Raw genomic sequence first — 17,968 nt, 5'->3', positions numbered from 1 at the left:
TGCATACTTTTGTCAATCAATAGTGGCTCCTGGCAGTCACAAAGAGAAAGATGGCACTGAGATGTTAGTGTGCCTGACTTGGTAGGCACAAAGAAGGGTGTGCATGTGTGTGCATGTGCGTGTGTGTGTGTGCAGAACGGAGGGGCGCTTCTCAAGCAGGGATGTCAGCACTTGAAAAATCAATCACCATCTGGGCTTGTTTTGTCCAAAGGACAGAAGGAGGGGAGGAAAGCTCACAAACGAGCACACATGTACCTCTCGCATCTTTCATTTCACGCTAAGACAACAGAGGGTAAAACTGCACATCGGCTCCACGTCCCCCTCATGTCTCCCGCCCTTCTGTTTTAAGTGAACACTTAACTCCTCGCCTGGATCCTGCTGCTATCAAAGCAAGGGCAATTTTCTCCTCTTCCCCCCGCAACTTCTTCCTGGCCATTTTCAAATCAGGGGTTGCAGTGGTTGCATCAAAAGGCGAGGATATAATTGAAGGGGCGAAGGGTCGAGCGCTGAGGGGTGTTTTTCAGAGGAAAAGCACCGGCCACACTGGGGCCTATCGGAGCCATTAGGGCAGCCGCTATGTGAACACACCGAAACAAGGCTGGTGTGCAAGGTCACCCAAAGCAAACATGGATAAGAGGAAAGAAAAGCAAAGATTCATCTGCTTGAGTTAGCGCCTCAGGTCACTGGGTTTAGCTCCTTTTCACCAAAGCCCAGCGCTCATTTCTAGGTGCAGCTTTGACTGGCTTTCAAAACCTGCTTTTATGTCCACTTTTATATGAGAAAAGTAAGAGTTTCACACAAAGATTTTTTTTTTTCTTTTTTAATCCATACACACAACCACACCCGCACACGCCGCCCAAAAACTGAAAGCATGTGTGTACATGTGTATGAACGAGACGCAATTTTGCTGTGGTGCTGCCTCTTTTCAGCTGCACAGCTGTGTGAGAAATGCCAGTAGCAGAGGCTGCTGATGCAGCGAAAGCATTTAATACTCAACAAACAGTTATCTAAGCCCATGTCCAATAGCTAGACACCACTGTAATGTGACCTACATACTAAACGAATAAGAATGTTTTTACTTTTTTTGTTTGACAGTCAGGGGTGGGGGGTGTGGTGAGAGGCCACAGTGGGGGTTTGGGAATAAATGTGAACAGAACACATTCAAATGTCAGTATTAAAATGGTAAAATATTGCTTTTTGCCCCTCTCGCCGTGCCTCCTTCACTTCCAATCTTCTTCTCGTTCAAAGCAACAGAGAAAGTATTGAGAAGGTAACGGAGCATATTGTGCTCTTCCCCGAATTAAGCATCTCATCTTTGTCACTTTTTAAGACTGGCAGGAATTTTCTTTTCTTTTCATCTTTAAGAGATAACAATTATTTAGACTGCATCAAACAAGGTCGCTTTTAATTGGTGTCATGAAGGTCTAAGTTGGAGGGATGCTGTGGTGTCCTTTTATGAACGAAATATTAAGAAACTGTTTATTTTACATTCGCTAACTGAACACAATTTAAATGCTGAAGAAGTTCTCCGATTTATAAATAATTTGGGAAAACGTGAAGTTCAGAGAAGTTCAGTCGATTGGGTCCCTTCAGGTCTTACTTCTGATCCATGATCTACACATGTTCTATCGATATCAAATGGGAAGGTCATAGTTGATCCACAGCTGTCACGCCTCTGTTCCTCCTCAAAAGGTAATCACAGACATCAACATCAAGTGACCACCTTCTCTGAGAAGTCAAATGCTTTCTAGAACCAGATCCAAAATCACAACTTCTTGAGAATGGAGCACAAATGGATTTCAACAGAGAGTGAGAGGACTTTTGTACTGATATAGAATTTTGCAGTTTATATGACAATTGGTCCTGCGGTCCCAGTGTTTGTTAGGGTTCATTCCCACCAGCCCTGTTTAGTCTGCTTGAATTTTACTCTACTTTGTTTGCCTAGAAAGTCCAGTTGATTCGGGGAGGCGTGAATGCGTAATTAAACTCTATTCAAGTACGGACTAAAAAAAAGCAAACTCTGGTCCGCCTACAAACCTACAGGTCCTTGTTCATTTTAAATGAGTGATGATGGTGGAATGAATATGTGAACGCCAATCGGACTGGAGAGCACTCTGAAAGGAGGAACCGAACTATAGCACATGACATGCTGGGAAACTATAACTAAAGCAAACTTGCATGTCTAGAACTAGTGGGGCTCATGGTCTTTCACCAAATACAAAAGTAAAATCCTACAACTATTAAAATCTGATGCCACTTCATATTTTTACATTGTGTGAAGAAGGAAGTTACACTCAGTGTGTTTTTCAGAGGTTGTCTTGTTGCTTCCTTCAGTGGTTCTTGGTGCAGCGCCACCATAAGGCAGGGGGTGAACAAGTTTTTCAAAGGGTTTGGATCGTTTGACACAATCATTTGGAGAGTGACAGAGACTCAAACCAGTTGAAAATGGAAGAAATGTACAATTTTGGTCCTCAATCGAATCAAGTCTACCGTACTATCCGGTGTGAGAAAACCTTAACAGACCTCTGATGTTAACAGGAGCCAACATGACCAGTTTACTTTTGATTAAACGAATAAGGACTGATGATCTTTGATATAATTTTTATCACAATTTATAGTTTAAATTGTGATAATCTATCACAATTTACTGACCAATCAGGGTGCTTTTTATCACATAAACATGCATTCCTGTACTGGTAAATAGATCACGAAGGATCTTGTAGATCACGAAGGATCTTGTAGATCACGAAGGATCTTGTAGATCACGAAGGATCTTGTAGTTCAGAGTTTTTCCCAATGACTCTTCAACATGTAGTAGACAACACTGGAGTCAAACCACCCAGATGAATATTGAGTTACAGTCTGTTCCATCTTGGAACCAGGATAAAGATAATCTGTGGTGTGTTTCGAAGATTGAACAATAAGTGTATTCTAGATAAATGTATGATTCAACCACAAGGGCTCAAACAAAACCATAAAGTCACTTTTGAAATACAAAAATCAAGTTCTGATGCCCCCAGTCACGTCACATCCAAGTTGACCTATTTTTAGAGCACTTTCTGAATAAATAACAGACTGGTAAGGATAAGGCTACTAACAGATGACAAGGGTCCACCCTTTCTAACTGTGATATCTCTATGATGTTAACCATCAGTTAAGGTTTTGTCAGAGTATGAATATTCTCATTATTGCTGACCAAGGTGCCAACTGGATTTAGGACACAGTCTTTGCAGAATTCCAGATATCCACTATGAAAGGGTGTGACAGGTTTGGTTCCTCTCTCAACTTAGCAATTGATGAATGAATAAAAAGTGAACACACTCGAAGACACAAATACACACAGCAGTCAATCCTCCTGGCCACGTCAAGTGAGCAGGTGTCCTTAGTAATGCACCATTGCTCACTTGGATCGCTGTGTCTCAGGAAAGAGGGTGAAAACAGGAGGAGGGGAAAAGACAAAATAAATAAAGGACAATTAGAGGAAAAGAATAAGGCATGTCTTCCTTTAAAAAAATAACGTCGCAGTTGCATATTCTTTCTTTATGTGGTCTTCTCTCTGTTCGCTGTGAGATTCGGTGACAAACATGAGGTCATGTCACCAAAACAGGGGATGTGGATCAGCCTGACCGTCACAATACAACAGCGAAGCTCATTTGAATGCACCTAATTTCTCAGCATGACGATACTGGAGCAGAACTCCTACACTCGTTATTTTTGGGGGATGATCAAAAACAGAGATTGCACCAGGAAGACCGGCCGCGAGCCCAGCTGAGGAGAAACAGAGCAGGAAAAGATGTTACTTAGTAAAGACCATGCCTTTAACCCCCCGCTGAGCAGCAGCTACATGGTACATAAATAACCATCATGAATCAGGCTGTTTGGTCTCCCCCCGCCATTTCTCAAACAAGATCCAGTTCCCATTTCGCCACAGTGGTGGCAAGGTTTCAATGACACGTTTTTAAAATACAGAAAAAGAAAAATGTTGCATACATCCAATGTTTTGTCTTGTTCAAATATATATAAATAAAAAAAATCATTGACTGATGTGTTTGAAGAGACAGATTGGGTTTTGTTAAGAAAAAAGAGTTTGTGGAAACTCAATATGCTACCTACATTATTAACTTTTTCCATTTCTTCACTTTATAAAAATACAGATTAGTTGTTTTTGTCATCAGAAGCAGAACAAAAATAAAAAAAATAAAAGTAAGAAACAGACCACAATTGGAATATAGTTCAGACACATACTAACCATAATCACATTTCCATTAAATTATTAATTGCATGGAAGATTATGGTTGTTTACAACTGAGAGAATTACAAAAACAGCTCAACATACTAGAAAATGGTAAAATATGTTTATCTAATTTAAAAGGTGAAATTCACATGTCTAATAGATTCAATACATGCAGAGTGATCTATATAAAGTGTTTGTTTCTGTTCATTTTGGTGATGATGCCTCACAGCTAATGACAATTCAAAAATCACATTTTTGGATTTTTTTTTATTACAATATGGACTTTTAATACACATGACTTTTAATACTATGGCGTCTAAAACCATATCTGTCCTGACAGCCACTGAGACAGTCCTTAACAAGGGTAAACACGTCAATGCTAAAACTGCAGAATGCTGCTTGTAAGAATATTAATGGAAAGATTTGTGGATGGAAAAAGTGTGGTTTAAAAAAGGTGGGCAAGTAACAGCTTGAGAGGATCATAGCCTGTTTAAGAGTGTGGGTGAGTTTCACAAGGAGTGAATTCACTTGGACATTTTTAAGCCTAAATTTTTCAGAAAATAAATCTTGGTAGTAGTTGTGATGGATGTTGGAAAAAGTGACCTTTATCAAACAAAATGATGTTAGGTGAGCCATCACAGGATCTGATCAACACATTATTTATTCACAAAATGCAATACAAAAATCAGAACAATTTATTTAAGCTTTTTCTGTTCAAGAGGAAGGAATCATATGTAGATAAGAGAGACGAGGAGGACCAACAACAACCAATACCACTAAAAGACTGTAAAACCACTGATTGACAAAATGAGTAAAAAAAATACAATAAATATAAGAAACATTGTGTTGAACTTTGTAAATTTCCTTTTTAAATTAAGAGCTGTAGGGTCATATTCCTTCACTACCTCCTGGAACCAGTTTTTGCCTGCTTAGGTCTGAAGGATTTCCCAAACCAGGCTTCATCCCCTCAGAAATCTGCCCTGAAGCCATTCATTTTAAACCTTGTATCAAAAATCAGGCCTGTATTCAGTAAAAACTCCTTTGTAAAACTTAAATACATCCCAATGTGTCCAACAACAAAGGCCTCTACCCTTCCTCATTCCCTGTGACACGTAAGTTTAGGATTGTTCAATGGGCCCGCGGGTGGGTTTTCCATTCTCTCCTGGTCCCCCTTTATTTGGCTCCTTCTTTTAGAGCATTAGGGTGAGCAGCCATTGAACTACAACTGCTTCTATAAAAATGGATCAGGATTAAAGTGACCCCACACAAAATTAAAAGTTCCCCCAATGTATCTTTTCTTTAAGACATTCCCGGCTTCCTTGGGAACGGGATTGTTTCTTGACAAAGTGGTCTCAGCTCAACAATGAGCACCTTTCAGATGCACACAGGGACTGCCTTTAGAACCGCAGAGAGAGACGGATTTCACATATCAATCAAAAGAGAGACGTGGGGTGGAGGGAGTTATACGGGGGGCTTGTTTGGTCAGAGTGGTTCTTGAGAAATGCCAAGCACATTTAAAAGGAGATATGCATTTCTCACAAGGATTCATAAGAATAGTCTTCATGTACACTGGAGGTAAGATGACATCCTTTAGCCTGAACTAGAAATACTGTAGTAGATACTGAAAAGAAAGAGCTGTGTAAAAAAAACAAAGCACATTGGAGTTGTTGCATGTGAGGTCCTGTTAGTGCAGTTTTTTTTATTTATTTATCAGTGTTTTAGTCTGTGTGTTTGTGTTGGGGTACGGGGTGCAAATGGTCACAGCCACCTACCGGTCAAGCTGTGTGCATAATTGCTGCTAATCTCATTGAAGATTAATAAAGTGTCAGAGCAGGTAATTCACAGCAGCATTCAGCCACCTCAACCCAGAAAACACAAGTCCAAAGGCACTGATAATAGTTCTGAGTTGATATGCAGCGGATCCTAAAGTGTGCACATCTCCCTTTTTTTTGTAATGTGCCTTGAGACATTTGTTGTGAATTGGCTGTACATAAATAAACTGAGTTGAATTTATCACTACCATTGAACAACAGTTTACAGAAGTTCAGCCCCATATTTCAGGTCAGACGGTGATGATCACATTGCCCTGATAAAGGATGCTTCTAATTTATTAAATCAAGAACAATGACATCTTCATATTTAGCTTAGCATCATAATAATGACCAAAGGGATGTTCTTAAGCTGAACACTGAGAAATTACTTTCAGTCAGTTATAAATTAGATAAACATAAACCCCATCCATTTATTCAGAAATTCAACAATCACATTTACCCACACTTAGAATTCAGTTTTATAATGTATGTCTTATCACAGAACAAGTGATTTTTAGACTTAGCAAAAGTTTTGAAACCAAGTTTAGTACATGGCTTCAACTCAAAAAAATAAAAGAAAGACAAAGGCAAATCTTAACTGCATGTAATTTATCTGTACATCTGGGGTTATGTTTAAATATTCTTAGTATATTTATCTGGTATAAAACATAATTATTGATTCAAACTACAGAATCAACAGAGTGAGCACTTTCTGTTTAACTTGACTGTTTATACTTTAAATACAAGGTCTTATAAAACCAATTGAGTGATCTAACATCAAAGGAAATTCATATTTATTTCAAATGTTCACAGCAAAATTCTGAAATTAAAGAAAGCATTTTTGAAAGACCTTCTTGAAATAAAGTGGTGTTGAAGCATTTCCCATACTGATTGTCTGGGTGACGGGACGTCAGCACGAGCCCACATTTCTTCAGTGTATTGTGAGTTACATCATTTCTCTTGGCCCAGACCTTTAGTCTGAAATTAAAGTAGATCTCAGTATGACTGGGAAAAAAAGAAAGTATTTGTATTCATGTCGTGTGTGAGCTATTTTTAAATAGGGGTGCTGTGAAAGTGTGGAATTGGGGACAAGGCAGCCTTGCACCGGGCCGTGACACAGACTTATGTTAAACCTAATTAGATCATGATAATAGCTTTAGGGCCCCAGTGATCAATGCTAGAGGTCTGTGGAGATGAACTTTCCTTAAGTTTCAAGCCATGCGTCGCTTGTTTCCACACACACACACACACACACGCAGACACACAACCCGGCAGATTTCCACATTTCAAATCCTTCAGGGAACATTACAGTGACTTAACCTAACTACTACTTTACTTAGTTAAATTTAATAATTGATATTATTTGCACTTTTCATCTTCAAAAGAGAGTATGGCAGTAGGGGGATGGCTTTATTCGTTTCACGTTTGCATGTCATCAACTGAAAGGTCTTCATAGGAAGCATTAGATTTAAATCCGGAACCACTAAGGGTCTACTTTAGAGTTTCTTGCTGACGGAAATCCATGAATTCTCCAAGCCTCTCCCGTTGTGGAGTGCACCCCTAATGTGTCCAATTCACAAAAAGACACCCGCTGATTGTGAGCTGCATTTCCATCAGCCATGTTATAGAGGAGTCTAGTTTACAGCTTACAGACTCTTTAGATCACTTCCACCGAAGTCTAAGAGGATTTTTTATGCTTCCATTACTAACTAATGTAATTTGGGTAATGTAATAATTTAACATGTCTGGGTCTGCTTACATGCGCGGGAGCTAGCTTGTATTGCGTGTGATTAGTCTTGATATCGGATGCCGTGGGATTCCCTGCACATACAGTATCGGCTAAAGTTTTCTCCAGTTGCTAAATTGGAAGTTGTCTAAGAACTTCTCCCTTCCCAGCATGGGGAGGGTTGCTTTCAGGAGTCAAAACTGTAAAATGAAGGATGCTGGCTGATCAACTAATGGTGGTTGACGTTGGTATTGTGTTTGCATTTTACACACTGTAATTACCTTGAGACAAGCTCTAGTTTAGAACCAACACTCTTGAACTGCTGAAAACTCACCCACCCATTTAATTTCCTAACTGTCAACGGCTAAGAACTGGTATGCCTTTACTGAAGCCTCCTATAATCATGCAGGGCTACGAAGAAACTTTTAAGTTTGAACAGATGAAGGTCTGGAGTCTTTGAGAAAATGACATGATGGCGGCTTGTCTTTTTGGGTTTACAACACTACGCAAATGTTTGTTATGGAGATAGCAGCATTTTGTTTTTTACTTTTTTTCTTCTCCCCTATAGGAATATCTGACACACTTCATAGAAAAAAGAATTACTATTGTACTTTAAATCTCATATTCAATTGAAAAACTTCTAGTTTGATCTAATATTGGCAATAAGTTGGCAAAGGGATCTAACTAGTTAGTGGAAGGCATATTTAATTTTTTCAGTGGCGGTAATACCATCCCAGCCACAAAGCATGGGGGTAGCTGCATCATGGAGGGACCGGTGAACTTCTAAAAATCTAAAAATGTCAACATGAGGAGAGAACATTATATCTCAGTATTTAAAAAAAAACCTGAAGACATTGGACAGCAAGGTAAAGCTTAAGCACAAATGTGTCTTCCAAATGGACAATGACCCTAAATATTCTGCCAAATTAGTTACAAAGTGACTCAAGAACTAATGTTCTGGAGTTGCCATCACACAGTCCTGATCTCTGTCCCATAAAAGGCAAAGGGCCGAGCTGAAAATGCATTTCAGCTACACCAGTTCTGTTACAAGGAATGTGACAAAATCCCATCAAAATATTGTGCATTGAACTTTAAAAAGAAATTTTGAAAAATATTAAGAAAATGTTTTAAACTTTTAATTTTGAAGAACATAATAATAAAGCATTATTTTTCAATCATGTATTTAACCAATAAAAGTCATCTGGTTAACCTTAGCTGACTTAAAACAGGGAAAGTTTAAGTTTAAGTGAGAAAAAAAAAAGAATATAGATACAGAGTATATAAATATCTCATTTCAAATGTATTGCGAATATTACTGGTCATAACTTTTCTACTGAACCTTTTAACCTCCAAACCTCAGATGGATGTGAACTTCAGTGGGCTGAATAAGTCACGACTCAGGCAGAGCTCAGAACCAGCCAGCTGGGCCGTTTCAAGCTTTACTCTACATTGTTGTTAGCATGTCACTTTCTGGTTCTCTGGTTTTAACCCTGTGTAAACATGGATGTAGCTGCAGTGTTTACATGCATCTCCAAACTGCCTCAACGCGACTGTTTTAAAACATACTAAGCTCTACCTTCCAAAAGTGGCCTGGATTAATAAGCTGTTACTGCTCTGTCAGTCGGTTTCGTCGGCACATTCCAGTATGACATTCCTCACAGTTGGCCGTCTAGCACCAAGGTGATGACTGGGTTTCCAGAAACGATTTTTTTTTATGTGTTGAAATACAACATTGTCTATTACTTGTGGTAAATGCTGTAATTCTTAGATAAAAACTGGGGACAAGATAAATAGAGTTATTGTGAATGGCTAGTCCAGGTTAACCAGCGTCTATTTGATGTTAAGACGAGTTGCAGGGATGAAGGAGTAATGTGATTTAAGGCACAAACTGCCTGGGAGGAAAAAAAAAAAGGGCCTCCCTCGGCTTGTTGCTGAACAGCGAGGTGTTAAGCTTTCCAAGGCGACATCTATCTCTCGTCACCACCTTGAGGGCATCTTTTAACCAGAGGAATTTAGCCATTACGTGGCATTAACCTCATTAGAAAACACTCTTTAGCTGCTCCAAGATAAAATTGATTTACTGCTGCCATTTCCACCACTGCTCTCGATCAATGGTTAAACTATCCCTTTTATGGCCCCGTGCACACTCTCTCTGCTCTTTTCTACAGTTTTCTTTAACTGCGCTTTAATCTCATTTCTGCCTCCACTCCCTGTCCTTGTGCCAGGTGTATAAGTCGCGGAGCGCTGAGGAGCTCCCCAGGACTTATTCAGGAGGGGATGAGACCGACAGAATAACCGGGAGACTCCTTGAGCCAACGGAGTACAATGTTGCAGTAGAGTCATTCTTGAAATGCAGGAATTCCAGCCAGTCAGGCAGATTTTTGTGCTTTGTTATATTTTATATCTTTTCAAAGATTGCACAATTTTTCCCACGTCGTCATAAGAAAATGTTAAGGTCATGGGAGCTACAAGGTTAGCAACAATGTTTTGGTGGAAGGGCTTTAGGAATGCCATGTCAAATCGTCACTGTACAACAGATGGTTTTAGATGCATTTGTATGTCGTATACATCTAGTCACAGGAGAAAATCCACAATTGCACATCTGTGTGGCCAAATGCATACCCAGCTCTGACAGCTTGGCTTTTTGTGGACATTTAAGCAAATCACGCAACGCTATACTTCTTTGATAAATCAATATCACTAGCATTTCTTCCTTCCCTCCCTCCTTCGTGTAGAAGCTCCTATCTCATCTCTCCCTGTCTGGGAGAATTGATCTGCACAGATGGAATGATACCAGCCAACAGATAGAGTGATACACTCTGCTCCGTCTCCCCCCACCCCCATGCCCTTCTTTCACCACACTTTTGACACATAAATAAAATATGTGACCTTTTTTGTTTCAATTCGCCGCGGTGTTAGTTCTGAGAAAGGGAACTGGGCGCGTGGGACTCTCGCACGGTTAGACGGGAGAGAGAGCAGAGTCGGCTGGTTGCCATCACTCACAGTTCACAGGCACCGTACAAAATCCTCCTGAACTCTCCAACATATGCTTTTCTCACAGCAATGCAGTTGGAATCTGAAGAATGGCATAAGAAAAATTAGGGAGGTTTTAAATTATTCACGCATTTCTTTTTTTGTCATAATGTCTAAATTTACGACCGCACGCAGCCACATGCCCGGGCACATGCATCTATCATTATACCCAAACTGTGGGAAAAAAAGAGTAACTGAGATAGTCAGATGTGAGAAGAACCGTCATCTCAATCAACCAAAATAACATACGAGACCTTGCTATTAACAGACGAACGCAACATGTTCATCCGCACCTTGGCTAGATATTCCCAGTGCTCTGTCAAAGGCAATTCCACAGCTCCACAAGAAATAGCTGCTGGGTGAACTAACCTTGCATCCTTGGAGAGTACCGGAGCCTGGAGGCGTGGGCCTGCAGGGGGTTCCACTTTGCTCTGTCAGACGGGTAACCGTGTCAGGATGTTAAAGGTTCCATCTGCCACACTTCTCTCTCTTTCTACTTTTCTGGACTCCCATCTTTATTTTAGCTCGCGTCACACAGATGTGCGTATCAGCGTTAAGTTCAGTGCACAGCAATGAAAGGCACTGCTTGTCTACGGTTAAACACAAACAAACTACTACATTGGAGGACTAATGAGATTAAACAGGAATTATCTGTAGATATGCTCATGAGGTCCGTCTGTATGTCCACTTAAAGCTGACTCGTGTGTGTGGGGTGTGTGTGTGTGTTATGTCTGTGTGATGAATATGTAATACAATCAGCCTCTGCCTTATTGTAACCGTCACCCCTCTGCTCCCCTCCCAACACACACACACACACACACACACACACACATGCACACATACACAGTGCATGGTAAAGTGAGTAACCAACATTGTAACTTCTCCTCTCCTCATCATTCTGCGTTCTGTTCATTGTCTGTCGTCTTTCCTTCCTGTTTCCCGCACTTAAAATTCCTCCATTCATGTGAACAATAATAACAAATATTCAAGTTAGCTCAAATCCCTCCACCACACACACACACACACATTTTTCTCTCTTCCACTTCCTCCCTTTCTCTTCCCTCAAAGCCCTGAGTCACCTCAGACAGTCACCTCAGACGTTGGGAGGGGGTTGTTCCTCAGACAGAGTACTTAGCCCGGTTAAGCCCGCTTCAGCTTCAGCTTCAGCTTCAGCTCCGCTCTAGTCACCGCTGCACAGAGAGCCCTGCAAGAGAGAGAGAGGAGAGAGAGATAGAGAGAGAAAGAGAGAAGGAGAGAACAAGGGGAGTGCTGAGTTCATCATCATTGTCGCCGTTTCTTTCAACACACAACACACAGTTTGTAGGACCCTCCTCATCTGGAAGGGCTTTTCCTTCCCCAGACAGAAAACCTCGTGGTTTTCAGTGTTTCATACATTCTCTTCCTTGTTTTAATGCAAAACATAATGCAATATGAGCTGACATAACTCCATGAGCATGTTCAAATCTTAAACTGCTTTTACCACGGCACTGTTTATTTGAACATTTAGTATCCGTTCATTGTACATTTTCAAAGTGTGACTGACTGCGTAAGGGTTATAGGGGTTAGGGTTCCAAATAACGGATATTTAAAAAAAAAAGAATGAGCAAAATAAAATCCAGAGAGTAGACCGGCTGTAAATTGTGGTAGTGAAATAAATTTTAAAATGAAAGACATTCTCTTTATACATCTTTATGTTCTCCCATTTTGCTATACAAACTCTGCAATGAGACAAAAAGCATCTTTTTTTTTTTTACCAGAGTGTAAGGTCATTGACTAAACAGTTAAGGAACTGTTTGTACAGAGGGTCAAGGTAACAAGAAAACCCTCCATCTATCCATCCACTGTCTCTGCCTGTCTTCTCCATTTTAGGGTCACTTACCCTTCAACACATCTGATGCTGAAGCTTACATAATTTGATCATCAGCTAGGCAGAGCTTTTTTTCCATCAGTTGAAAACTCCCCAACATTACCAACTTTAACACACTGTAAATGACACACAAAAGAATAAATACTCACACTACTCAAATGTTGCTGCATTGTTCTACTAACAGCTCAGTTTAGAGCTACACTACGCAGACTCTCTGTCTGCCCTTAAGAAGATTCATTCACTTCAGGAAAGCAGATCCTTGAATATGATTCAAGTGATGGTAGTCCAATCTTTTTTTCTGACAGTATATCCTGACAGAAAACACTGGATTTTACCTCTTTGATACCAATAAAAACCCACTAAGTTCAAAACGGTTCCATCACTGGTGACTTGATATTCTTCCAAATCCCCTAAGGCCCCTGTCCACATATGGACACATATCAGAACTGATAGTTTTTTTCCCCTGCTGTTTTTGCTTTACTTGTTCAAATGCAGAGTAGTTGAAGGACAAAAAAAACAAAAAAACAAAAAACAAAAAAAACAACAACAAAAAAAACGATTTATTAGAACACTTTCCAAAGTGAAGGATTTTAAAATCAGTTTGAAGTGTATCCATATGGACTAGAAATACAGAAATTTTTAGATATGGTAAAGTAGAAGCCAGTTTCCTGCACGCCCATTACCGCTTTCCACCCTAAAAACCAATAAGCATGGTGTGATTGAATGAGTTTTCCACGCTTGTCTCCCTTTGCTCTGACTCTTTTTCCATTAATTTCAACCAGGAGCTGGAAAGCTAACTGAGTAAAAAATAAATAAAAAATAAATATTCTCAAAGAAAAGAAAACTGCAAATATTTTGGGAAAATCTTTCACCTTTACTTTAATTGCATTTCGATAATGTGGATTTCTTTTTATCTTGATTCCAATGGGATGTCAACTCCTACCAGCAAACATTGGTCTGAGTATTTTTGTTTCTAATGCCAGGGATGAAGATTTGGATCTTTATGCAGATCTCATCAGAAATTATGCAAAGATTGCAGTAAAAAAAAAGTGATGTATGCACCTGAATTTGTACTTTATGAAAATCTTTTTGATTTTCATACATCAAAAAGATTTATGTAAATGTGAAAAGCATATGTCATGAATAGATTGTTTCTGAAATTAAAATATGGTAAAGCAATAAATTTCAGACAAAATGTAGTGGTGGGACATGACTAACATATCATGTTTGCATTTTATTCATATAGCAATAGTTTACATTAAATTCAAATAAATTTAGTCTGATGATTGAGTCTACGACTAGACACACGAACTTAAGTCACGTCAGACGCAGACTTATTACCTGAAGGCCTTGTACTGGTCTGCTACCATAGCTAAAGTTAGCTAATGTTAGCTAACATTAGCTCACAGGAGCTAATGTTAGCTCCTGAGCTTTTACTTAGCGGTAGCAGAACATTACTGCCACCTACAGGTTGGAGAATGTGCATCTACGTTACTGATGTACCCACCTTAGGGCAGTGAGAGGTGTATGATTGAATGCTGGAATTTTTATAAGATGAAAAATAAAATAAAAAATTATTAAATGTGTTTCTTTTTTTAACAGAAACATTAAGACTATAACTAACATCTCAGTAAACATTCACTTATACTAATTCAGCTGTGTTGCAATCACATTTTAATCCTCCAATTGATAGATTCAAACTTTTTCACATGCTGCTTCAAGACATTTTCCTTCTCACAACCATGAAACAATAATGGCTGTGGCATTCCACAGAATACTGTATTCTGTCAAGTTTACCTTACCAGCGAACTTGTGTTTTTGCACTAAGTTGTTTTAAACATTAAGCCCCCCCCCACACACACACATTAAAGAATCAACGGGAAAAGTGCGGCTTCTGCATAGATCTGCAGATACATATTTTATGCAGTAGATATCCAGGTCATTAAGCAACATTTTGACACCTCCGTTATTTACTACCCCAAGTGGTTTCCTACCTCGTTTAATCAGACTTCACCTAAACCTGCTGACTCAGAGAGACGCTTCTTTCTTTCAGCTCTTCCTGTGTTTGTCTCCTCAGCTTCATCCACTTTTCTCCTTCTCACTTTGTTTACCTGCTCTTATGTGATTTTTTGGTTGTTTTTTTATTCTTTTTTGCATCCACTTCTGCAGCGTCTGGGCTCAGTGGGACAGAGACACTGATCAGCTGGATCACTGTGTTCCCAACGGGGACGGGCTTCATCTAGTTTCTAGTGCAACTATTTTAACACATAAAAAACAGATAAAACTAACTTAAAAGTTGGTTTTCAGTAAGATATATGAGATTGTTTTAAGTAATTAATTCTTGAATATGCACTACAAATCTGGAACAAAGTTCCAGAAAACATTAAAACAGCTGAAACACTGAGGTCCTTTAGATTAAAACTAAAATCTACCTGTTTAGAATGACCTTTGAACTCTAATAAATGGAACACTGATGAACATATTTGATGTGTATTGATGATTTTAACAATGGCACTCAACAAAACGCAATGTATATTACTGGTTTCAAAATTGTTGACAGTATAATGTGCTTATGATGTTTTTATGTTTTCACAATGTAAAACACTTCGAACTGTCATGCTGCTGAATGTGCTATATAAATAAACTAGACTGACTGAATGTAGATTTAAAAGTACTAGTTCCACTGGCAGATCTTCTCACTTGTAGCAATACATGTTTCATGTTTTAAGTGAAAAACTACCAGTGGAACTAGCATTTGTGTATCAATATAAACAGTAACTAAAGTCAAACTAAGCTTCTTTTTTTTTTATCTTGTTGAAATATTTATTTTAAGTTGTTTAAATTCTGTATTAATTCAATATATTTGCACTAGAAACTAGACAAAAACACTTGGTAAGATTTTGTTTGTTTGCAAAGGAGTTTCAAAGAGAAGTATTTTTATCACCAACTGCACACAGTAGATGCATTTAATCTTTTTTTTTTCTAATTTATTGATATTTATTTATGCTCTCTTACTGGAAAACCAGTAACAGACAGTTTTAAGAGCTCTTAAAACTTTTTGTTATTGTAATGAATCAAAATTATCACCATGATAAGAAATTCTTCACAATAAACGATGTGCTAAATGCCCACCCGTAGTCTGGAACAGTGGTGAAATGATCCTGTGAGCAGGACCTGTTATCACAGCGGTCAGGTGAGTGTGTTTTTCATCTTCTCCATCTCCATCTTCTCCTCTATTGGAGAGTGATATATTAAACAGCCAAAGTGCAGTACAATGTTTTTTTTTTGCCTCAAAAGAGGTTTACCTTCGATTTTCTCTGCTGGGAAAAGCTCACTTGAGGCAGTGGGGGTGTGGAGAGGGGATGATGTGTGAAGGAGAGCAAGAAGCCGCTCAGTAGAAGTTGTCTTTAAAGGAAGGATCTGAGTTGGGATGATTCAAATGAAGAAAAATGTGGGAAAAGGGGGCAGATAGAAGGGGAGAAAGCGACGATGTGAAGTGCTGACAGCTGTGTTTGGTGCAGTTGGATTGCGGGGTCAGGAACACACATATACACACACACGCACACACGCAAACATTCCCATATCTGAGCGCCGCCTCGCCCTGTGAAACTTGTGATGTTCTTTCAGGCAGCAGCTCGCCACGAGAGGAAAAGTAAAATCACAAAAGGTTTACAAAAGCTACCCCATCCTTACACACATTTGTCCTCCACACACATTTACCCTTCTGTCCTCACACACAGACACACACATGCGCGCACACACAGACAGGGATAAGTCATGAGGAAATGAATGCCCATGTTTTGTGGGACCACCTGTTCATCCTGGATACAAGTCTGAGAACCCAGTAAGGGTTAACCCTTCATGTGAGCCAGAGCCAGGACTGTGTGTGTGTGTGTGTGTGTGCGTGCGTGCGTGCGTGCGTGCGTGCGTGCGTGCGTGCGTGTGTGTTTATGTATGTGTGTGAAATCCAGGTATTACTTGTACCGTCAGGGAAGTGAATTTGGGTGAGCATGTGTGTGAGTGGGTGTCTGTGCTGGCGCCGCCCCATCTACAGCGTGCCCCCATGAGTGGCAGACTGGCTCAGGCTGTCCGGCTGGGACGGAACAGACCCCACTGCTGGACCACCTCCCAAGCGACAAACACACACACTCACACACGCACGCATAATCCGACGGGCTTTCTAGGGAGACATCGTCTTCCCTCTGCTTTGGGTGCTTTTCCAAAAAGAAGGGAAGAAGAATGTGAAAACAAAAAAGGGGATTTAGAGTTTAATAAAAACAAAAAGAAACCTCAGCTAAATGTTCACCTGCTAATGCGTCCACTCCAGACTGTCTCTGATTTAAACTGCAGAGTTTTGACACTTTTTTTTTTTTTTTTCCATAATTACATACTTTTCCAGACTTAAGTTTCCTGACATGTTTGGCTTGATATTCATCCCATTAAACACAAATAGTTGTGATAAATTTGTTCGTTAGGCAGTATGTTTTAAACGTCAGCTGCAAACACAATATTTAAAAAAAAAATCCAATGGCTACAGAAATATGAGCAAAAATGCAATAGGGAGCAACGGTTGAAAAAATTGTCACCTGTTTTCAGAAAGTGTTCATGGTCTAAAAATCTGATTGGTTTCACAGTCAGTAATTCAAAAACCAATACAGCTATGCCAAGACTGTTAAAGCTAACACTTGTAGTGTTGATTATGTTCAACTCTAACATTTAATCCCTGTGATAAAACTCAGTCTCTCATTTTCTCCTCAGATCATTTAGTAGCACAAAGAATGAAGCGTGTTTTTCTTACGCTTATTTTCCTACTTATCCAGATAGGAGAATAATAAATGCCGTACATTCAAAATTAAATAGAAAGTGTACTATTAAAGACTTTTTTCCTTATATTTAAACATTTCTGAAAGCAAAAAACATCATCCACAAATCTTCAACACATTAACTGTTTTAAGACAGTAAGCTAATTAGGAAATGTAGAAGTGGCAAATAATAAAAAGAATACAAATGCTTCAATAATTTTTCCCAAAATAATTTTAAAGTAACTGAGCTGGAAATTGCTTAGCATGCTACAAATTGCTTTCATTTTGGATTTTTCAGATATAGCTCATTCAAAACCAGGGTGATGTTTGGTGAAGTCCATTAAAACATCACAGCCTTCAAGATATTCAGATGAGGCCCATAATGGACAGAAATTAAAACTAGGTATTGTTATTAAAATTAATTTTATGAAATGAAAATTCTCTTCAAAACATGTTAGGTAGATTTGGAGTAAAATAAGTTTGATTCTATTCTCT

General features: G+C 39.2%; 1 protein-coding gene across 6 annotated transcripts in view; it reads right to left on the bottom strand.

The window, feature by feature from the left end:
* The window catches only part of znf536 (zinc finger protein 536), a 251,828-nt gene that overhangs the window by 188,947 nt on the left and 44,913 nt on the right, over positions 1-17,968 (bottom strand). For 4 of the 6 annotated variants that reach the window (XM_016679757.1, XM_016679755.1, XM_007568258.2 and 1 more), the window contains one exon: positions 11,897-12,008. The gene's annotated coding sequence lies outside the window, so the exon portion shown is untranslated. Of the gene's footprint in view, positions 1-11,173; positions 11,522-11,883; positions 12,009-17,968 lie in introns of those variants that run through there. The other 2 variants (XM_016679756.1, XM_016679758.1) reach the window with 2 other exon arrangements.

The sequence above is a fragment of the Poecilia formosa genome, unplaced genomic scaffold, assembly GCF_000485575.1.
Source record: "Poecilia formosa unplaced genomic scaffold, Poecilia_formosa-5.1.2 Scaffold219, whole genome shotgun sequence".
Lineage (NCBI taxonomy): Eukaryota > Metazoa > Chordata > Actinopteri > Cyprinodontiformes > Poeciliidae > Poecilia > Poecilia formosa.
This window is presented reverse-complemented; position numbering and strand designations above follow the sequence as displayed.